At 43.0% G+C, this 20,970-nt stretch overlaps 2 protein-coding genes across 5 annotated transcripts in view; one reads left to right on the top strand and one right to left on the bottom strand.

The window, feature by feature from the left end:
• The window catches only part of BRAT1 (BRCA1 associated ATM activator 1), a 172,207-nt gene extending 170,355 nt beyond the window's left edge, over nucleotides 1-1,852 (bottom strand). The window contains exon 1 of one of the 3 annotated variants that reach the window (XM_069209953.1): nucleotides 1,712-1,852. The gene's annotated coding sequence lies outside the window, so the exon portion shown is untranslated. Of the gene's footprint in view, nucleotides 1-1,605; nucleotides 1,660-1,711 lie in introns of those variants that run through there. The other 2 variants (XM_069209955.1, XM_069209954.1) reach the window with 2 other exon arrangements.
• A 312-nt stretch (nucleotides 1,853-2,164) lies between these two features.
• Nucleotides 2,165-20,970, top strand: part of IQCE (IQ motif containing E) — a 245,168-nt gene continuing 226,362 nt past the window's right edge. For both annotated transcript variants that reach the window (XM_069209950.1, XM_069209951.1), the window contains exon 1: nucleotides 2,165-2,284. The gene's annotated coding sequence lies outside the window, so the exon portion shown is untranslated. The remainder of the gene's footprint in view (nucleotides 2,285-20,970) is intronic.

Raw genomic sequence — 20,970 nt, 5'->3', positions numbered from 1 at the left:
CACTCTTTATATTTCACCAAATGAATTGCTGTATACCCAGTATAGTATGAAAACCCATTGCAAGATGCAGCTCCTTTATTGGCTCTGGGTACCTATGGTTCTTTATGAACCTTCAAGCCCTATGTATCCCCGCAACCATAAGAGTCCAGCTGACGTAATGGTATATTTCTTTAGAAAATCTGACCGCAGGAAAACTACAGAGTTACACGTGGAGAAAAATTGCTGTTTTTTTTCTACCTCAATTTCAATCTTTTTTTTATTTCAGCTGTCATTTTCTGTAGGAAAACCTTGTAGGATCTACACAAATGACACCTTGCTGTATTCAGAATTGTGTCGCTTTCCAGGATCCAGCATTGGTTTCACTGATATTTCTGCCACTAACTGGAAGGAGGCTAAAAGCACAAAAAATAGTAAAAATGGGGTCTGTCCCAGTAAAATGCCAAAATTTTGATTTTCTGATTCAAGTCGGCCTGTTTCTGAAAACTGGGAAGACAGTGATTTTAGCACCGCAAACCCCTTTGTTGACATAATTTTCAGGCAAAAAAAAACACAAGTCTTCTTCTGCAGAGCTTTTTTTCCCCCTTTAAAAAAAAAAAAAGTTTTGCTGTATTTTGGCTAATTTCTTGGTGTCCTCCAGGGGAACCCACAAACTCTGGGTACCTCTAGAATCCCTGAGATGTTGGAAAAAAAGGATGCAAATTTAGCGAGGGTAGCTTATGTGGACAAAAAGTTATGAGGGCCTAAGCGCAAACTGCCCCAAGTTTCCAAAAGAAGGCCTGGTACCTGAGGGGGAAAAGGCCTGGCAGCAAAGGGGTTGAAAGTGCAAGTCCTGCCTTTATGAATACACTGGACCCTGTCCTTTGGGTTTTCCAGGGCCTATTTTAGGGGTGACATATGTAACAAAGGGGTGGTTTGGGCCTGGCAAAAGGGTTATTTTGTCAGGTTGACATCGCAGTGTAATACTGCACACGCAGGCTCTGCAATGGCAGGCCTAAAACATGGCTAAAAGTCTACTTAAGTGGGTGGCACAATTCGTGCTTAAGGCTCACAAGTGGCATTTAATTTACAGGCCCATAGTACCACTTACCTATGGACTTATAAGTAAATTAAACATGCTATTTGGAGAATAAGTCAACTTTACAATGTTTAGGGGAGAGAGCACAAGCAATTTAGTACTGGTTGGCACTAGAAAGAGCGCAAAGTCCTATTATGAGCAAAAGTCGAGGTCAGAAAAGTAAGAGAGGTACGCAAAAAGTTGGGAGGAAGCCCACCCTAAGGCTGTCAGGTCTGAAACCTTCCGTTATATACGCTGCCATTATAATAATACTCACTAAAAACCATTTCCAATATAGTCAGTGCTTTAAATGGAAATATAGAATTGATGGTAGTCTCAGTTCTGAGTATTTATTTGTAACTGAGAAATTGAAGTTCTCTTCCACTAAGTATACTGCAGCAGTGCTGAGAAGTGCACGTTATCCCCCTTTCATGTTAAAAAAAAAAAAAAAGGAATGCAGTACCGAACAGTACATTTAAAGCACGGAATTTATCATAAACTCTTTCAGACTACGGGGATCTTCCCACAAACCGTGATATCCCCAGACCCACCAGGACTCTCCGGCTATTCAAGGTGCTAAACAGGGTCGCATGAGCAGCACCATCGGGACCACACAAAGCTAAACAAAAACAAGGCAGTGAGAAGCACAGCTCTTACCTGTGCCTCCCACACTGAAGACTCCTTTACGACGTAGGCTGGACGCATGCGTATTCAATGCGCGTTCGCTCCACCAATTGTCCTGCAGCTTGAGCCAGTTCACACCACGATTTAGGAGACAGATTGCAACAGACGCTCTCCTTACGTTCAGGGACGAGGTGTAGTTTGCCGGCCATCTTGGAATGGGACTTTACGTCAATCCTTTTAGCAAGCGATAATAAAACTTTCTTCTCATAAAACTATTGACAACCGTGATTTTAGTGACTAATTTTGTGTCTTCGTGTTAATCCAAGATAGAATTACAGATGGCTTTGCCTTTTAATTTTCATCTGAACGCGAAGACTGTAGAATGGTGCACCAGTTCGAAATGGTCGCTTAGTTTACGAGAATTATTTGGGCGGCTTGATTGAGTATCATTCTCTTCGGCTCTAAGTGCAGTCCTTTCTCAGTGTCTGCTGTTCACACTTCTCAGCCTGCTTTTTTCCCCTCCCTGCGGGCTCTCTGCTGAGTTTGTCGCCCTGGTGCATCTTGCTGTTGCTAAGGACTCAGAGGGTGCGACCAGCTGCGGACACGGTGAGCTTTCCCACCCCACATTGGGTTTTAGGATCTGAGGCTTTCAGAATCCGGGTAGCAAGTGAATCGTAAGCTTTATGAGGACACCAAACTGGTAACCTGGAGCGTTGAGGGTCTGAGACTGCCGGTATGAGGGTTTGTGTTAACTCAAGCCATCTTTTGACAGTTAATAGTACTTCTGGTTTTTAATCTCCTTTGTAATTAATTATATCACAGTTCTATGCACGTGAGTGGGTAAATGCGAATTCTGTGTTCTTGTCCTGCGAACCGCCCTGCGCCCTGGCTGTTCCCAAATATAGTTAGTATGTGAAAGTAGCTGTGCCCCACAGCCTGCTGGCAAAAGGAGTGAGTTATAATGGTCTAAGACTGCAAGACTGATCTAGTCTGCAAGTGTCATTAGGCTACGGGCCAGGCAGTCCACGGGTGGCGTCGGAATGGGACCTTTGAGGTGTCCTGGAGTCTAGTTCTAGGGCCCTGGACATTGTAAAGGACCCGTGCCTTGGAGTGAGAGTTAGGGACTGAAACTTTAGAGGCGAAGAGTGGGGAAGACGTAGGATACACTACGTTTTTGAGGGGGGCAGGAGCTCCCGGACGCTCTCTGAGAGCCGAGCCGGAGCAGGGCCAAGGACTTTCTTTGGCTCCAAGAATACACGAGTCGAGCCATGTAAATCCGGCATCATGTCATAACAAAATGAACATGATAAAGCGTCTTACTGTTTCAGTTAAGTACATATGATTATTGAATTGCACTGAATAACATTTATGGAATGATATATTTTCTTACCCATGAAACATTCAAGGATATCCCCATGCCCTGAAGATACTATAGCAAGATAAAAAAGAAGTGTCAGATTGCCGTGTTCTCTGTGTACATTTGTACCACATTGTTATTAAATGTGAAGCAAGATAATTTTATATTTGAGGTTTTAGTAACGAGAGAATCCTTAACTTAATAACTTCGTTGTGCTCTCAAAGTGATCGGTTAATGAAAATGATACATACTGAAGTAAAGTGATGCACTGTGGATATGAAAGCCGAGATTTGAGTGCGGTTTCCTGGTTATAAACAGACACTGTAGGGTTACATCCTTCTCACTCACTAGTACCTTAGATCGATTGTTTAATTATTTTTCAGCTTAGTATTAGTACATAGAGTTAAATTCTTATCACACCTTAAATCAAGATGGCACTCTGTGTGTATGAGTTTGCTACGGTGGCGGAGCACTGCACAGGGTCAAAGATTAGCACGAGGGATAGCTGGGACGTGGTGTAGTGTTCTTTAAGGAGGAAAGTCTTCTGTTCTTTCCTTTATTGGCTCAGCATTGGGGCGGGCCTGATGGGTATGGTTATGTTGTTCCAGATCCTGGGTACATTGATGGAAAAAGCTTGCTACCTTGTTTTCAGCTCTGTCTTGACATTGCAGTTGTTGCTATCCCTTATGTGTTCAACCTGAAAAAAGAGCTACCAGGAATACTACACAGTGGCTTTAACTTAACCCACATGTCGGTGGACCGAAGTACGTGTTCTGATTGAGCAGAAGTTGTGATCTTCTACCTAAATAGTGCTTCCCCTCTATGCAGCTGTGGTTGTTTTGTTTATTCTACTGCCTGAACCAGCAGCATTATGCCCGCCTATAGAAGACTCAATGATAAGCATGAAGTACGAAAGGTACAGTGGGCTTGAGCTTGACCTTTCCCTGGCACACACGTGACACTGTAATGCTGTTAAAAAGTCTTAGATAAGTATACAATTCTCAGTGTTTGTTTACCCCTGTCTGTAGCACGGATGGGAGGAGGGCAGTTATGAGGAATGTATTTTTTACAGTCCCAGCAACCCCCTCACTTTCTATCATTAGCTTTAGCCTTCAGAGTGCAGTTGTGTGTTTAAGAGCAGCATGGAAAACCCTGGGTTACACTCATCTACATGCCTTTTTACATACCTTAACGTGGCACTCTTTGAAAGAATGGTGTTTTTTTTTTTGTTTTTTAATTCCTACTTTGCCTTTATTTTATTCGGAAGAATAGAACACAGCAATTTGCATGGCCTCGGTGTTTAGAAATGAAGACGGTGTGAAACATACTACTGTTTATGAAATGTGTGCAAAGGACCAAACATCTTTAACAAATTTTAAAACATGTATGAACACTGAATTGTTTTTTTCTGTTATTGACATAGTAGCTTCATTTGATACTAGAATGTATGAAAATGATTTCTCTGAAAACGCTTTCAAAGGTGCACATTACTATCCAGAGAATATTCATGGTGTCTTCGTTATGTGCAGAGAACAGTTTAGTGTGGTTCCTAATCTGTGTGATTGGTAGTCATTGTGATAGAGCTTCTTTCGTACAAATAGGTTGTGACATATATGCTTTATTATTTTGATCTGTCTTGTATAAATGCAATACACTTCCAGCTACATACGTAACCACAGTGTCGCCTACAATTCAGGCTCAGCCAAGCTGGAATGCATAGCACTTTGGAAACCTGCATAGAAGTTTACCAGTAGCTCACATTGTATACCCAGCTGCTGGCAAGAGCAACTACCCACACTCTTCTGTAGATGGGCATTTTAATGATGATAGTGAACTTATTGCCATCAAGAAGTGACACCATAATCCTAAAACATCCACAACTCTTTGATCCAAGCTGCTGTGGCCATCCCATAGTGCCCCCAGTTAAGCTCGCACACTATACCCCCACCCTGACTCTTTCCTCCTGTCCTAGTTCAGGAGCAGTCTATTGAGCAGTGGTCTTCAATGCTGCCTCTCAAACATCTCACCCCCAGCAGCATGAGATCACTATGAGAAAGATAAGCTTGCAGATGACCCTGGCCTCGAGGAAGCATTACATCAGGAAAGAAACACATGGATGGTCTAGCACCACCAGGTCTGGCGTCGTGTGTCCACTCAGCTAAAATGCTCAATCTGTCTGTTAAAAGTAGGCACACCGTTACGATTCTGTCTGTCTTACTGTGCAGAGCCATAACTTGAGTCCAGAATATGACAAAATGATACAATTCATGGTATTTACAACACCCTTCCTCTGCCACAGAAACCTCACCTTCCTTCAGTGACTTTCCCAAAAGCATGAATTCATGAAAACAATTCTCACTCTCCTGGTTTTCAGGGGCTCCCTAAAATTGTTTGTTGAAAGTTTTTTTTTTTTTTTTTGTTATGTTATAAAAAAGGAAGCAGGCTTTCCTGTGTTAGCCATCCTCTGAACTACTGAAGAGGCAGACAAAGGAATGCGCAAGGCGCATGTTAACCATGTTAACCATGATGTTTCACTGTCCTCGGGTGAAGATCGTATTTCACGCTTTTACCTTACCCAACTCAGGTTCACACTCCTTGGAAACTGGAGGTACATGGTGTTGGAGTTTCCCAGTCCATACTTTGGGGTAGCCCATACTTGGGCGCTCCACAGAGGTACCTACAGCCAGCTGCACTCTAATACAGCTATCCAGCACACTTATCATGCCCTTGTAGAGACCTCTAGATTTAATTAAACAAAGCTCTGTTTTACACTTAGCTCCTTATGGATGAGACACTTTTTATAATTCAATTTGTGTTCTAAATACAATTTTTAATTAAGACAAGCTCTGTAAGTCATATATTGCTTCATAAGGGACGTACGCGGAACTAGTGTGAGGATTTTTAACACTCCTGGCAAAATAGAATTTTTGATGTTGGAACTCCATGTGCACGCAGCATTGGCAATGGGATGACTTTCACATGATAAGCAACATTTGTGTATACAGCATGTGTAAACAGCATCTGGAAATGCCTTGTTCATGTGCTTTGGCAGACTAAAGACAAGCTTGTTGGCTTTGCCAAGGCTTGTTTCTTAGTTACACTTCTTAGTCTGCAGTCTGATGGTGACCTAACAGCAGTGTGCCAAGAACCACAAGCAATGGTGAGCGTTTCTGAAAGATAAACAGAGCGACTGGTTATGATGGCTTTAAAACTGATTCAGCTGGTTTTGAAGATTGTGTGGGCTGGCAAGGGGACCTACCGGAGTTCCATCCAGATGTAGGTGATGTGATGCTATTTATTCAGCCCTAAATGAAATGTGCTGTGGCGTGTACGATGCCCATAAGAGGGGCCAGTGTGGACCCTGGGAGGCCATGAAACAAGACGTCACCACCGCCAGATGCTTTTGAACAGCAGTTCCGAAGTCTGTCTCTGAAAGAAATGGTTTCACCTTCAGAAGAGAGAGCAAGTACCAGGCCGTCTTTGTTTTTTGGCAGTGTGTTCCTTGAGAGTAAGGTTGGTATCCAGGGTGAATCCAACTGACTTGGCATTCAATGAAAGTTGGGATCCAAAACCTTCAAGCTTCATATCATTGAACCATGTTTGTACTGTTTGCTGTTCTGGGCAAATTACATGAATTATGTCTTGGTTAGGTTGAGCCTTGGGTAGGGAGTGGATATCCAGGTTTGGATGATGTGCAGGCATTGTTTAAGGTGTGAGATAGCTGAAGCAGAGGATACTTTCAAGTAGAGTTCTATATCATCGGCATACTGGTGAATCTTGATGCTATGAACAGTTAGTAGAGCACCAAACGTACGGGGTGAAGATGACAAGACAGAATGGAATAAGGTGGACTCTGCCAGCGCTAAGGATCTTTTGGGACCTGGAGGTGCCCATGTGCACAACTGGTGTCAGTTGGAAAGGCAGAAGGAGAACCAGTAAAGGACATTGAAAGTTGAATGCCATTCAAGACACCCAAGTGTCATTGAGGGGTGGGATGGTCGATTGTGTCGAAGGCAGCTGAGAGGTCCAGCACTGTCAGTAGGCAGGGGTCCTCTTTGTCTATGGTCAAGTGGACATAGTCTGTGATGTGTAAGGTAGCGGTATCCGTGCTGCAGCATGATCTGAAGAAAGACTGGTAGCTGTACAGGAGATTATTAGCATTGATTTGATTCTGGAGTTAAATATAGACTGCTTTTTCAATGATCTTGTAGATGAATGGTTGGTGAGTGATGGATGGTAACTGGTGAGGTCATAAGGATCTAGTGGAGGTTTCTGTAGAAGTGGGCTAATCTGGCCAGATTTGAGAGCTTCTGTGAAGATTCTTTGAGTGAGGGCGGTATTGACGGATGAGTAGGGGTGAGAGAGCGTCCCTAGAGAGCTTTGATTAAGGGGCGGCTATTTTTTACATCAACTGCTCCACTTGCCATTTCCAATGAGAGCTATAAAGCGCAAGGGGGCACACCACTGTGCGGGAAGTGCTAAACTCTGCTACAAGGGACTACATATCCCTGACTGCTTTGTGGCCCCAGGAGGCGGCCATTTTCGACATCACCTGCTCCCACTTGCCATTTCCAACCAGCGGTATAAGGCGCAAGGGTGTACATCGCTGCGTGGGAAGCGTGCAGGGCAGGCCCATCGACGCTCATCGGAGCCCGAAGGGGGCTGGGACTGCCCTCTTGGTTTTGGCTCCCGCCTTATTATATCATGTATGTTTTGTTGTGAGGTATAAGCAAATAGATGGGCCTGCCCTCCCCAAAAACTCATTCTTATTTACATAGAGGTTTATCAAGGCTTTTAGAGCCCTAGGGTCATAATATGGGAAGACGCAAACTGCCGGAGAGTAAGGTAACATCCCCAAAACCTCAAAAGGGATCTACAGTTGACTCCTTCCTAACCTTGGCTATGGGCATGATTGCAAAAGAAATCGATTTGGCTGAAAGGAGGTTATATTTGGAGCCGGGGGAGGGCCCAAGATGCGGGCCACTTGAGGGTCCTTCCACGGTCCCACATTCCCTCCACTTCTCCACAGGTTCCTTTGATATTTTACCCTTGGGACCCCCTGATGACACCCAACCAAGATTGGTAGTAGCTGGGAGGGAGTACTTGGTGGACTCTTTAGTACAGACCCTACCTATAACCAAAAAGAGGGCTCCGCCAGTTAAAGCGAAGCGACAGCCCAAGCAACCAGAGCGAAGAGGTTTTATGAGCAGCAAGGTGGGGGCCCCGGATGGCAGCCAGGAGTGGATCATGTACTGGATAAATTTAAAAACATTGTCGAGCAGTGTCTGGCTCCAGTTCTAGAAAAGTTATCCAAATTGGTGACATTGATCTCCCCTTTGAATAGGCCAGATCCTGTTTTGTATACTCATGGGTTCCTGGTGCTGGAGGAAAGATGATGTTAGGATAGTCTCCTGCAGGGAGAAGCCATTAGTAATCCAGAGTTTAGGGAGGGGGGGTGTCCTTTCTCAGGAGTTCTACCTTCAGCTCCTTCTCATGTTCAACCCTCGCAATCTTGTGCTACGGGCTCCTCATTGGGTATTATAAGGGGTCCCTTGTTTCGTGAAGTTGGGAGGGACATGGTGAATCAGGGGGAAACCACTGAGGGGATCCCTAGAAATAACGGGGGTAAGGTTGCTCGATTTGCACCATCCAGAAAACTGCCCCTCCTGAATCTGCCGCCTGAGTGCTGCTCATATGTGGCAGTATTAGCTGATGTCCACCACCCCCTTGAGTTTCCCCACGGTGAGTCAAATGAAATCCTCCAGAACAAAGAGTGTCACTAGCTGAGCCAAAACACTACTTTTCACCCCATAGAATCTAGGAATATACTATTTGTGCGAATGGTTGAGTGGATTGCTCCTACAAATAGGTCCGTGGAGGGTGACTGTATGGTGATTAATTGTAGAGCCACAAATATGGCAGGTAGGTTGATTTTCACTTCCAGGCAACCTTCTATGATGGGACCCAGCATCAGGATTTTGCCTTTAGGATTTTTCTATAAGCCCACCACATCGTCGGTAGCTAGGGCTTTTAATTATCCGGAACAGAGATTAGGGCTGTGCTCCGCTCTCACGATACCCACCAGAAATAGGTTCACCCCGTCTGATCTTGGTGAATTAGACTGACAAACTATCACTGTGGCTATGGGGGTTCCGGCTGGGGTTAAGCCAGATGTTTGCACCCCTGAGGAGGGTATTACCCTCAGTGGATTACGTTCATCTCCCAGTATGACATCATGGGCCAGATGTAGCAAAGGATTTTACCCATTCTATGTCTATGGGAAAATGTCTTCGTACATATGGCCCCATATTACTTCAAGAAACATGGGCACAGGAGCTGTTTTCTGTAGATGGTTTTGAGACCCATGTTGTATTAGCTACTCCTTCACAAGGGTCAAGAGCTAGTGGTGGTTTGGCTCTATTATTACGAGTAACTGCACAGCTGCGTGTTGTTCCAATCCCTATTGGGCACAGTGGTATACAGATATCTTGGTTGTAGTTTCTGAACATTTTAATTTCTTTGTTGTAAATTTTTATAACTCAGTTTGTTACTCGGGGTGTCAGATCAGGTCTCTATTCCAAGCACTTCTGATCTTGGAAGAGAGGGTGGCCCCTAAGTTGGGTTGTTTTAATGTCCTCTTAGCGTGATACTTTAATGCCAAGATAGGAACGGCCCCTCTGGGTGTAGATCCCCTCCTTATACAAGAACCCCCAGACCCCCGAGGTAAGCTGCTGGTGACTGAAGTGAGACGTGCCGGTCTCTGTAATATGCTGGAGAGAGTGGCAAGCTGTGACTTAATCAAACCCACTTTTGTTGGGTGGGGAAAAGGGACTATAATTGATTATATTTTTATTTCTAATTGTTTTGCTGAGTGTTGTACCAAGGGGCTGATCCACAACCAACTGTTTATTGAGCATAATACCATTGAAGCTAGAATGGTTACTCCCACTACTGGGACTGTGAGCTTGACGCCAGGTGTGTTTGGGCTGATTCCAAAAGGCCAAGGTAGGAGGCTCAGCTGGTGGAAAGTTTTGATCCCCATCCTATTGGTGGAGGTTGTTAAGAGATGCAGGAATGTGTTTTCTAGCTCCCTCTTACTATTTGAGCCCCCACCAGGGGCTATTCTGGCTGATTTTCAGTCCCTGAATAGCAGCCTCAGATCCATTATGTTGGATCTTCAAAGACCATTAAAAGACCATAAAGATGGATAGTTTGACAAAAATTTCCATATTGCCAGTAAACACCACCACAAAGTCCTTAAGGACCACCCAAGGAACCCCCACTCTATCTGTGAAGCTAGGGCTGCTTACAAGGAGGCAATAAAACTCAGGAAGCAATGTCTCAAAGAAGAGAGGTGGGAGCAGTTAGTGGGTGCTTGCAAGCTCGGGGATGTGAGGTCCTTCTGGTGTGTAGTGAATGGGAAGCCTGCTTATCAAGCTTCCCCAGACATTGTAGGGACCACCATACCCTCCCAAAAATGGGTTGCCCACTTTAAGAGGGTCTACTCACTCGATAGTGAAGAACAATTGGTGGAGGCAGACATGACTATTCCCTCTCCGTTGCGCTTAGACTTTAAATTGGAGGAAGTTCAGGTTGCCATCATGGGAAGGCCTTCCAATAAAGCCCCCAGCCCAGATTGCGTCCCTATGGACTTATATAAGGAAAACGCTGCCCTGTGGTCTCTGCTGTTGACGAATGTTCTTAACGCTGCATCGCAAATCAGTATCCCTAGCTCATGGAAGTCAGCAGTAATAGTGCCGGTTTAAAAAAAAAAAGGTGTAGACAGGACCCAGTGTGTTACTGCCCCATCTCCTTGCTGGGTTCTGCGGTTAAGATAGTGGGACATATTGTATTGTAATCATATTTATATAGCTCTTACTACCCCTGACGAGGAGTCAAAGCACTTTTCGGTGAGTAGCACGCTACTCTGGAACCCAACAAGAATTAGTGATGGATTAGTATCGGGAAATAATGAGTACAGTTTTAGTATTAATATGAGTTCATTTGAGCCGCGGATATGAGAGTTTGTTAGTTAGATTGACTGGAGTAATGAAGGGGTGGAGGAGGAAAGAAATCCAGAAGTGTTAATTGGGAGTATATCCTTAATTTACTCAACCCAAAGGCTTGGGATGAGTAAAGGGGGATGGAGGAGGGAAGAGTATGTGGAAGGGTTAGGGAGAGCATAGTAGCAGGGTGAGATAAATGCGGGAGAATTTAGTAGGGTTGTGTGGGAGGTCACGGTAGTAGAGTGAGGTTTGGTGAGTTAGATGTGAAAGCGGAGGGAAGAGCTTAGGCAGAGTTATTTAGGAGATGAAAGTAGTAGAAAGGATTTGGGATGAGTCAGAGTGAGAATGGAGGATAGTTTGATAGAGACATGACATATGATGATGGGTAGATAAGTGTGATAAAATGAGAGCAGGAATTCATAGATATCTAGTATAACAACCCACCCAGGAGCCATGCAGTGACCCACGAACATGCCAAGCACAGAAACAACATATACACATACATACATACATATATACATACACACACATGAATACACATATGCACATACAATACATAATTAGAACCATGGGTAAAAATATACTTAAACAGGTTTAAAGAGTGTGTGTGTATTTTTTTATTGTTATGACATAGTAGCGATACATATTTTCTAAAGAAACTATACATAACTAGAAATATACACATAATCTGAAAAAAATATTTATCAGCATAGGCATATGCAGTTCATAGTTGTTTGAATATGGTGGTTATGAAGGAAAGAGCCAACTCTTGAGTAGTGTTCTGAAGACAAGAAAGTTATCTGTGGCTCATAGTTGGGGGTAATGAATTCCATAGTTTGGCTGCTTGAACGGAGGATGTACCGCCTAGTCTTTTTCTTGTATGGTGGTGTTTTAAGGCAGGGTGCCAATCTTGAGCGGAGGTTTCTTTGTTGGATGTATTTGGTTATTTTGTTTCTGATAAAAAGTGGTCCTGTTCCATGTATAGCTTTGTGGGTGATACAAAGCAGCTTGAAAGTGCATCTTCTGGCAACGGGTAACCAGTGTAGTGCTCTCAAGGCAGGGGAGATGTGGGCTTGCGGCTTTACATGCAATAGTAGCCTGGCTGCGGAATTCTGGATACTTTGTAGTTTTTTCATAACAGATAGAGATGATCCATGGTAGAGGCCATTGGCATAATCTAGTTTCATAGTACAAGTGAGATAGTAGCTTGCACCTTGTGTGGAAATCCGAGGTGGGAGAAGATGCGTCGTAAAGTCTTCAAGGTGATGAAGCTTGTTCGTGCTAATTTGTCCACTTGGGCATTCATAGTTAACATGGAATCCATGGTGATTCCTAGGTTTTTAACTTCCTTGGATAATTGAGGAGGTGGTGCGAGATCGCCAGGCCAGACGCACAGAGGGTCATAATTTTTCCAGTCACCACATATGAGTATTTCTGTTTTGGAGGTATTTAGTTTGAGATGGCTCCAGGTCATTCACTGATCAACGGCTCTGAGGCAACTGAAGATTTGTGAGTTTTCAATGTTTTTGGGGCATTCTAATTTAAGTAGTATATTTGTGTCATTGGCATAGTTGTAGCATGTGAGATGGAAATCATTGATCAGTTCTGGTAAAGATATCATGTAGATGTTGAAAAGCAAAGGTGAGATGATTGACTCTTGGGGGACCCCTGCTTTTGTGAGGTAGGGTTTGGACGAGAAGGGGGGCGAGAGGATGACATTAGATCTTTTTTAAAGATAGGAAGTAATCCAGTCTAGAGCAATCCCTTGTATGCCGGCTTTGTGGAGTCTTTGAATTAGGGTGTCATGGTCAACCGTATCAAAGGCAGCTGAGAGGTCCAAGAAAGTAGTACAGCAACTCCATTTCGGTCGACTGTGTTTCTAAGATCATCCCAGATTGCTATGAGTGCCGATTCAGTGCTTCTTCCTGGGCAGAATCCAGTTTGGAAGTCTGAAAGTATAGAATTGTCTTCAATGAATTGTGACATCTGGGCGAATGCTGCTCTATCAATTTGCCCAGGAAAGGTCCATTTGTGATTGGTCTGCAGTTGTTGGGGTCTTGCGGGTCTAGGTTTGTTTTCTTTAATAAAGGTCGTATGTATGCCTTTTTCAGGTCTACAGAAAAAGTTCCTGAAGTTAAAGAGTTGTTGATGATTCTTCTTACAGGTGTGGCAGCAGAAGTAGATAGAAGAATGTTCTTCAAGATTTGTGGTGGGCAAGGGTCAGAAGGGCAACCAAAAGGTCTGCTTGCTTTGACCAAATTCATAAATTCAGCCTGGGATGTTTGTTGGAAGGACTGTAGAGGTTGGGTTGTTTATTCTTAGAGGGTATTTTAGGAAAGGAGTTTGTGCTGATGTTTTTCTTCTGTTTTAAATAGGAGTCCAATGTGTCTGCCTTGGTTGTGTAGTGAGTTGCCAATTTGTTTGTGAGATCTTGAGTAATGGGATGACTTCCTTCCATGCATGAAAAATGGATCCAAGCAAATAATATTATCTGCCCAGCCCTATATGGTTTTAGAGAGGGCATAGGGACAATGAAACAGTGCTTTAATCTTAATCTATTGGTGAGTAAATTTGTGGTAGCCTAGAAGGGCACTGTTTGCCTGGCCTTTATGGACCTGAGCTGTGCCTTTGATAGGGTTGTGCAATCAAAGCTATGGTCAATCCTGGAAGGTCTTGGGCTGCCCCAACCTTTAGTACATTTCTTTCGGGCGCGCCACAAAGATGTTAATGCCGCAGTTAGATTTGGAAAGGCAGGTGAATGCTCTGATGTCTTTAAACTAGCAAGGGGAGTCAGGCAGGGGGGCATTATGACACCAATCCTATTTTTATTATATATCAGTGGCCTGAATTCACATCTAGTTACCCATGGGAACGATTTTTTATAACTCAAAAATAATCCTGTTCCCTCTTTACTATATGCAGATGATACTTTCATCCTTTCCCGCACACTGAATGGCCTTAAAGTTCTGGTGGATCTGCTTGTTGATTTTATGGGCGGCCTGCAACTGGATGTTAATACTTCTAAGACGCATTTTATGGTTTGTGGGAAGAGGAACCTGAAACTTAGACCGATCTTAATTAAGGATCAGGTGATAACAAGGGTAACCTTCTTCTCATATCTGGGTGTCGCCTTTGATGAGCACTGTACGTAGACTAAATGTCTCGCAAACTGCTTTCTGCGCTTTGACCAGTCATGTGGGGCGCTCTTTAGATTTGCTCGTTTAGTTGGGAGCAAGCCTGTTTTACCATTGCTGCAGTTCTACAAGATGAAATGTTTACCTGTATTATTATATGGCGCTGGAATCTGGGAATACTCTAACTGTATATCTATTCAGCACAAAGAAAATCATTTTTGCAGAAAGCTATTAAGGGTGGGGCCCGCTAGTTCAAGCCAGTTTATGAATGAGGAGTTGGGTCTGGTTTTTGCGGAAGATCATGCAAAAATTGCGCCTATGTTGTGGATATCTGTCTGGAGTGGGGAAATGGCAACTTTTAACAGGGAAGTCATTGAGGACTGCCTCAGTTGTGGCTTAGGCCTTAAAATCCCCTGGCTTAACTATATTAGATCTTTAGCTCTATCAGCGGGCACCCAGAATTATTTTTTAATCCTGAAGTGTTGAAATGGGCTGACAAAAAGACCGTGAAGGAACTGCTATTAACGCAGCTCAGTGAAAGTAGAGCAAATGCGGCCTTGGGTAGTAAATCAGCCAGGGCCCTGATGATTTTAAATACTACTCTTGGCCCAGAACCCTATCTTTCCTTTGTCAGAAACCCATGGGAAAGAGTCCTTCTCACCAGGTCCAGACTAGGTTCTATCCGTTGTAACTGATGCTTCCTGCCTGATCAGTATGAGCCCTCTGCGATAAGAAATGTGCCTCTGTGACAACACTTCGCTCCAGACCTTAGAACACTTGTTCTTGTTCTGTAATTTTTATGAATCTCTTAAAAGAAGATTTCTTCTGTCCATTCTTAAAACAAAGGGTTTTATCAATATTGCCCTGCTTTTTTATATTTACAACTGCTGAATGATACCATGGTTGCAGTGGCAGTTTCTAACTTTTAAAAAAATGCCTTGCGTTGTAACAAGATTATGAACTTTAGGCCCTAGATTTTTATGGCTTTTGTAGACAGAATATCTGATTTTTTTCATTTAAGAACCCATGGTCGGGTTACGGCCATATTTCTTTTTAACATTTTATGTTTTTTTTATTTTTTTTAACATGTCTGATTGTTCATCATATGATTTATGTAAATTGTAATGCTTTGTACTTTTATGATTATTGTTTTATAATCATAAAGGAAATTCAGTTCAAAAGGATAAGACATCAACCTCATAAGAAATAGCTTTGAGGGAGTTGATTACGTCAATGTGATCTGCAAGAGTTAGGGCTTTGAACCATGACAATTGCAGGTTTCTACGGTAAGGATTTGGCAAGAGAGACGAAGCAGACTTGGTATTGCTGAAGTACTGTTCTATCTTCTGTAGTTTTTCCACTTAGGAATAGGTTGGTAAGACTGGGATTTTATTTTGTGTGAGGAACATTTTGTTCTGGCAGGGGGTTGATGCACTGCTTGATTGTCTTTAAATGTGTCTGCTTCTAATAGTGGGTTCATTGATGGTGTTGGCATAGTACTTTGTTTCGGCTGTGGTGAGCGGTATACGTGTTGTGCAAAGGAAATTTGGTGTCATGAGGCCATAAAGTGTTCTGTTTTTCTTCCATTTTCTTTCTGGTGTACAGATTGGTTGTTTATTGTCAGCAAGGTCATTTGAGTTGTCAGGATGCCAAAGCCTTTGGCATGCTCTTGCATGTTTTAATTGGAGCATGAATGTTCATCTGGTTTTCCCCCCAAAAAATGAGATTTTTTTTTTTTAGATGGGTGTTGGCATTGGCCGTTGCGTTGATAGGGTGAGAGATGAGTTTATGATTTGGTCGTCTATGTAGAACTCTTTGAAGAATCTGAATGTTTGAGCTTCTCTTTTGTGGTGACATTTGTTTGGTAATAGAAAGCTGAGCAGGAAGATTGGGATGGCAAAGTGGTCTGTCCTGTCCAGTAACATGGATGGTTTGCATTGGATTATTGCTGATGTGGAAAAGACAAGATCAAGGATGTGGCCTTTGGCGTGTTGTGGTTGTGTGATATGCTTTACCACTTTGAGTTTGTCTGAGGTGGAAGAGTGTGGCTCTTATTTGTTCTGAGCTTGTGTTGTCTGGGAGATTGAAGTCACCCAAGAGGGTAGAGTGAGCATGTTGGATGGATGAGAGAGTGAGGAGATCTGAGAATTCATCAATAAAGCTTTTGTTCTGCCCAGAAGTCCTATAACTGTAATGGAAGGTGGCGCTCTGAATTGCAAACAGTGGGGAAATAGCAAGTCAGCATCTCCATGGAGTTGAGTATTACTTGCATAGGGTACATGATCAGGAGGACACTATATACATATATATATGTATATGCGTGCAAAGTCATTAGATTTAAAAGTTTACTTTCCTGTTTGAATGTTTGGCTTTGGAGTTTCGGAACTGTGTGACCCTGGCTGAAGTACTTCTAACTGTAGTGTCATCGGGCTGGTGCACTATACGCTGTAGGGTTGTCCTGTATGGACCTTGAACTAAGCAACACGAAGTTAATGTTGGCTTGGAGCTGTTGGTCCCTTTAGGGAGTTTGGGGCCTTCTAACTGTTGATCCTAGAGAGCAAGGACTTAGACGGTTGTGCATAAGTGCTGGTGCTGTAAGTGTGAGAAATTGATGTTAGGGAGCATCTCTGTAATTTAGTAATGGGTTTTAACTACAGACATGTATCCATTTTCTATAGTTAACTTGTGGAGAACCTAGCTGTTCACTGCACATGGATTAATTTGGTAAGGAGCAGATGTGATTTAATGTTTGATTCATGCTTGGAGAAAGGGTAACTTATAACATTATTTATTCTGGTACTTAAAGCTACAACTTTTATCATTATGTGGATGGAGGTTAACTGAAAGCATAAAGTATTCTTGTGAGGGGTTCGTGCAGAACTATTACTTAATTACAGAGCATATTCTGAAGGGGAATTAAAATATTTTGCTGTAAGCATAGTCATAAGCTTTGCTTTTCAGCTTTTCCCTATGATTTGGAATACTTGTGTACCGTTTCAGTTAGTGCGCAAGTGAAAGGGATTTGAGGTTGGATGACATTTTTAGAGTTCATTGTGAATCAAACTTTTCCTGTATAAACAGTTACGGAGGAGCCCAGTGGAAAAGAGAAGGCCTTGATGCTTCATCCTACAAGTCACAAGTGGTTCCACTTAATTTATATGTTTATGTTGAACAGAAATTCAAAAGCAGTTCATAAATATTGACATATCAAAGAATACGCTAGAGGCATACAGAGGCAAGAAAAGTAGTGAAATTGTATTCCAAGTGAAACCAGCCCTGGCAAAGTTGTCTGGCATCAGCTGGCAGACAGTGCTAGAATTTGGCTTTGTCAATGCTTGTTTTGTAATAGTATTTGCAAAACTTTATTGTTCGGAAGCTGCTGAGCCTTTATTATTCTAAAAAATACATGTTGTTTTGGTCTAAAAAAAAAAAAGCACATGTTAACATAGTATTCTCTGGCATTGAACTGAGCTACTTTGAAAGGGCAGCAAGTTGAAACTTACAGTGAAGTCAACCAATTGCTGAAGTGGGCTGACATTGCCATTTGATGCTTGCTAGAGTTGGAGGAAGATAAATGTGAATAACATGGCAATACAACCCAGACTAATGGATGATGTCTGCCTGAAAACCTCTATAAGTTGGTATGATATACACATTATTTCAGTAAAATCAAAACGTCTTGGCTAATACAGACTTAATAAAGCCAATCGGTCTGCCACTGGCTTTCAGCCTTTTGCTTTTGGGAAAGGAAGGAAAAGAGGAAGGCAGGAAGGGAACAAGCATTTGCAACACTTTGCCTATGTGTTTTAGCCATGTTGTACACCAGAGTGGCTGCTGTTCAGCATGGCTAAACGTTAGTGTCATAGAGTTGAGTACTGTAGTCTGCTCTGTTTTGGAGTGACATAGAGTGGAGTATGCATGGTATTGTGGCGCACTGCCATTCCAGACAACACCTTTTCAAATGTAATGACCAATACATTTACACAGACGTGCAGTTGTAGTGTTAAAATTATACAGCACACTAACAATAATGCTGTCGCTACAGGCAACATATTTTCAATTGAAATGGCCATTACATGTGCACAGCCATCCTGTTTTACTGCTAAAAATACACAGCACGCAAGCAAGGTGTGGAAATGCCATCACCTAGTATATTGATTTGATCATATTTAAATACTTGTTTACAACACACTTGAGAAGTACACAAATATGTGCTTCATTTATGCTTCCCTAACTCTGATATATTTTGAAATACATGCTCAGTTCATTTACATTTAGTTGTGTGCTCAGTAAAAGCCTTTCCTTTCACACGACCAGAGTGTCACATAAATCCTTTCACTTTCAAGTCAGAGAAAGAGAAGTAAACACTAAGCTACTTCAGAAGACAGAGCATGACATTTGACCTCTGTCTTTGAATGCACAGCACATGTGACATATTAAGAACAAAATTGAATGGGCTGGAAGCAAGCACTTGTGGAAGAATACAAGGAGCGAGTCAGAGAGGTGGTAAACAGGCTGTGCTCTAAGGATGGGACAAAGACCTGCCGACATATCAAACAAAAAAAGCCAGCAAATAGAAAGCAAGTAAATGTGAGTTACAAACCACCAAGCTAATGGTAAGCAATGGGTGGAATGCATTCCTGGGTTGTTTTTCCCTTTCCCCCCTCCCCCGCCCCTCCAAGACGTCCTTAGCAACCAGACAGCTTCTTTGCTTTCTGTTGGGCTTCAACCTAAAAAACAAATAGCAGGAAGGAAAAAAGGAGGGAAAAGCCAAGAAAGAAAAAAGACAGGTAGGAAAGGTAAAGGAAAGCAGGGAAGTAGAAGGAAGGCAGTCAGGGAAGAAGGAAATGAAAGGTAAGACAAGAAAGAAGAAAAGATGAAAGGAAGAGGATGGCAGGAAAGTAGGCACCTGCACTTGACTCTTTCTGGCCCGTACATGGGGGTGGGACTTTATTCCCTCAGATTCAGCAGCTGACAGGAGATGGGGCACAAGACAATCTAAGTGCTAAAAGTGTTGCACACTTCCTGCGCCAAGACCTGGCCCATCTTCACACCGAAGGTCCGGGCCAGGCCACCCCTCTTGACTACTGGTTTTGGCAAGTCTATCCTCTTATTTTTACAGCCCGTAGCACCTAGCTTTTACTACATTGTATTTTTACAGCCTTGACTGCGATCATAAGACACTAAAATGAGGAAAAGGAAAGTTGCGGATAGTCCTCGTAGGACAGGAAAGCGAAAAAAAATGAGAGGCTCATGCAGCAGCCAGTTTGTTGTATGCATGAATCAATTGATGACCTGATAGAAGAGGTGCAATCAATTTTAAATTCTGCTAAACAAGTTCTTTTGATTCAGAGCGGCTCCAGGGTTCCCACCATTTTTGAAAAATCTAAGTGGGCACTTAAAACCAAACCTTCTGGTCTACACTCAAGCCAGCAGCGCCTTATTGCTTCAATCTAATACCTCTGCCACCACTTCTAAGTCAAAATCTGCAGAGTCCACAGAGGGTGTCCATCTACTACTTTCTCATTAACTGTCCCAATGGTTGAATGCCACAACAGATATGCCATTGTGGCACCCATAGAACCTACTAGGTGTATTACAGAAATTGCAGGATCTATGGACATGGGGCAATGGAGGGTCCTGCACTTATGGTGCCACCTTTGTCTAGAGATGACAACTGTGTTGATCGAAATCAAGAGATTAAGGATATACCTCTCATGCTCAGGGATGCGGTTTTGCAGTTAAAAGCCTAGGTGCAGGACTTATCCACTAAAGTTGTAGATTTACAACCTCAAGTTTCCCTGTATGAGCAAAGGAGTGCAGTGGATGGTCTCTGTGAATTACCCAACACTAGTAGTGTCCACGTGGTACAATTGACACCCAGAAGGGCTACTTTTTGGTAGAAGGCAGTCTGTGGGCAAGGTGGGCTTGGATGGGGTATACAAAGGCACCAGGGCAGTAACTGATGTTTCTCCAGTTGATAGTTGCCTCCCTGCATGCACTCACCCGAGCTTGGTCATTAAAGGGAAGATGCCACAAGTCATTCATCCCAGTTTGGCCAGGCATAATACATTGCAGCCTCACGCAATAGATAACCCTGGATAACAAACACTTTACATGACAAATGTTCCAAAGATTCCTTCAGCCGTGAAAGAGGGGAAAGAATCTCTGAAAAACAAGGTAATACGTTGGATAAGGCACTGCCTCCCTGTTATAAGGTCAGATCTTCATCACGTAGAACGTGTATCTCCTAAAAATGACCCCCAAAATGACATTATTAGAATTAAGGGTGGTGGCCTAGCAGAGGGGTTAGTTGATCTTGGTCTACGATCAAATCCACCTAATGGTTTCTGCATTCAATTTAAATTAAGGCCACCCTCCATTGAGACCAGCTGTTGCAACATTGGATGAAGTGTCAACCGTACTCTAATCGGGGAATGAAATTCCCGAGGTGCAGCCATCAAATAGAATGCGAGGTCAGTCACCCATTTCTGGTCCAAGGCATGTAGATTGACTGACTAGTCATCCAGCAATTATAGGCAACAATCCACAATACAATTTACATGAGGTTGCTTTCCTTCTCAGAGACATATGGAGGGACAGGGGGTCTTTAGAAATAACTACAGTGGGTCCCATGTCTAGGCCCACAAATTAAATCGGACCTTTGACCTGCTGGGGGAGGCGAGCGCAACCAGGATGCACTTAGATCTTTTGGAATGTAGCTGGCTTAAATTCCAACTTGGGGACCAAAGGGGGACAGTTTTATTGACTCCTTTCACCTGTGCCTCTTCCAGA

Source organism: Pleurodeles waltl, chromosome 10 (assembly GCF_031143425.1).
Source record: "Pleurodeles waltl isolate 20211129_DDA chromosome 10, aPleWal1.hap1.20221129, whole genome shotgun sequence".
Classification (NCBI taxonomy): Eukaryota; Metazoa; Chordata; class Amphibia; order Caudata; family Salamandridae; genus Pleurodeles; species Pleurodeles waltl.
The sequence above is the reverse complement of the archived record's forward strand: the minus strand, read 5'-3'. Positions and strand labels throughout refer to the sequence as shown.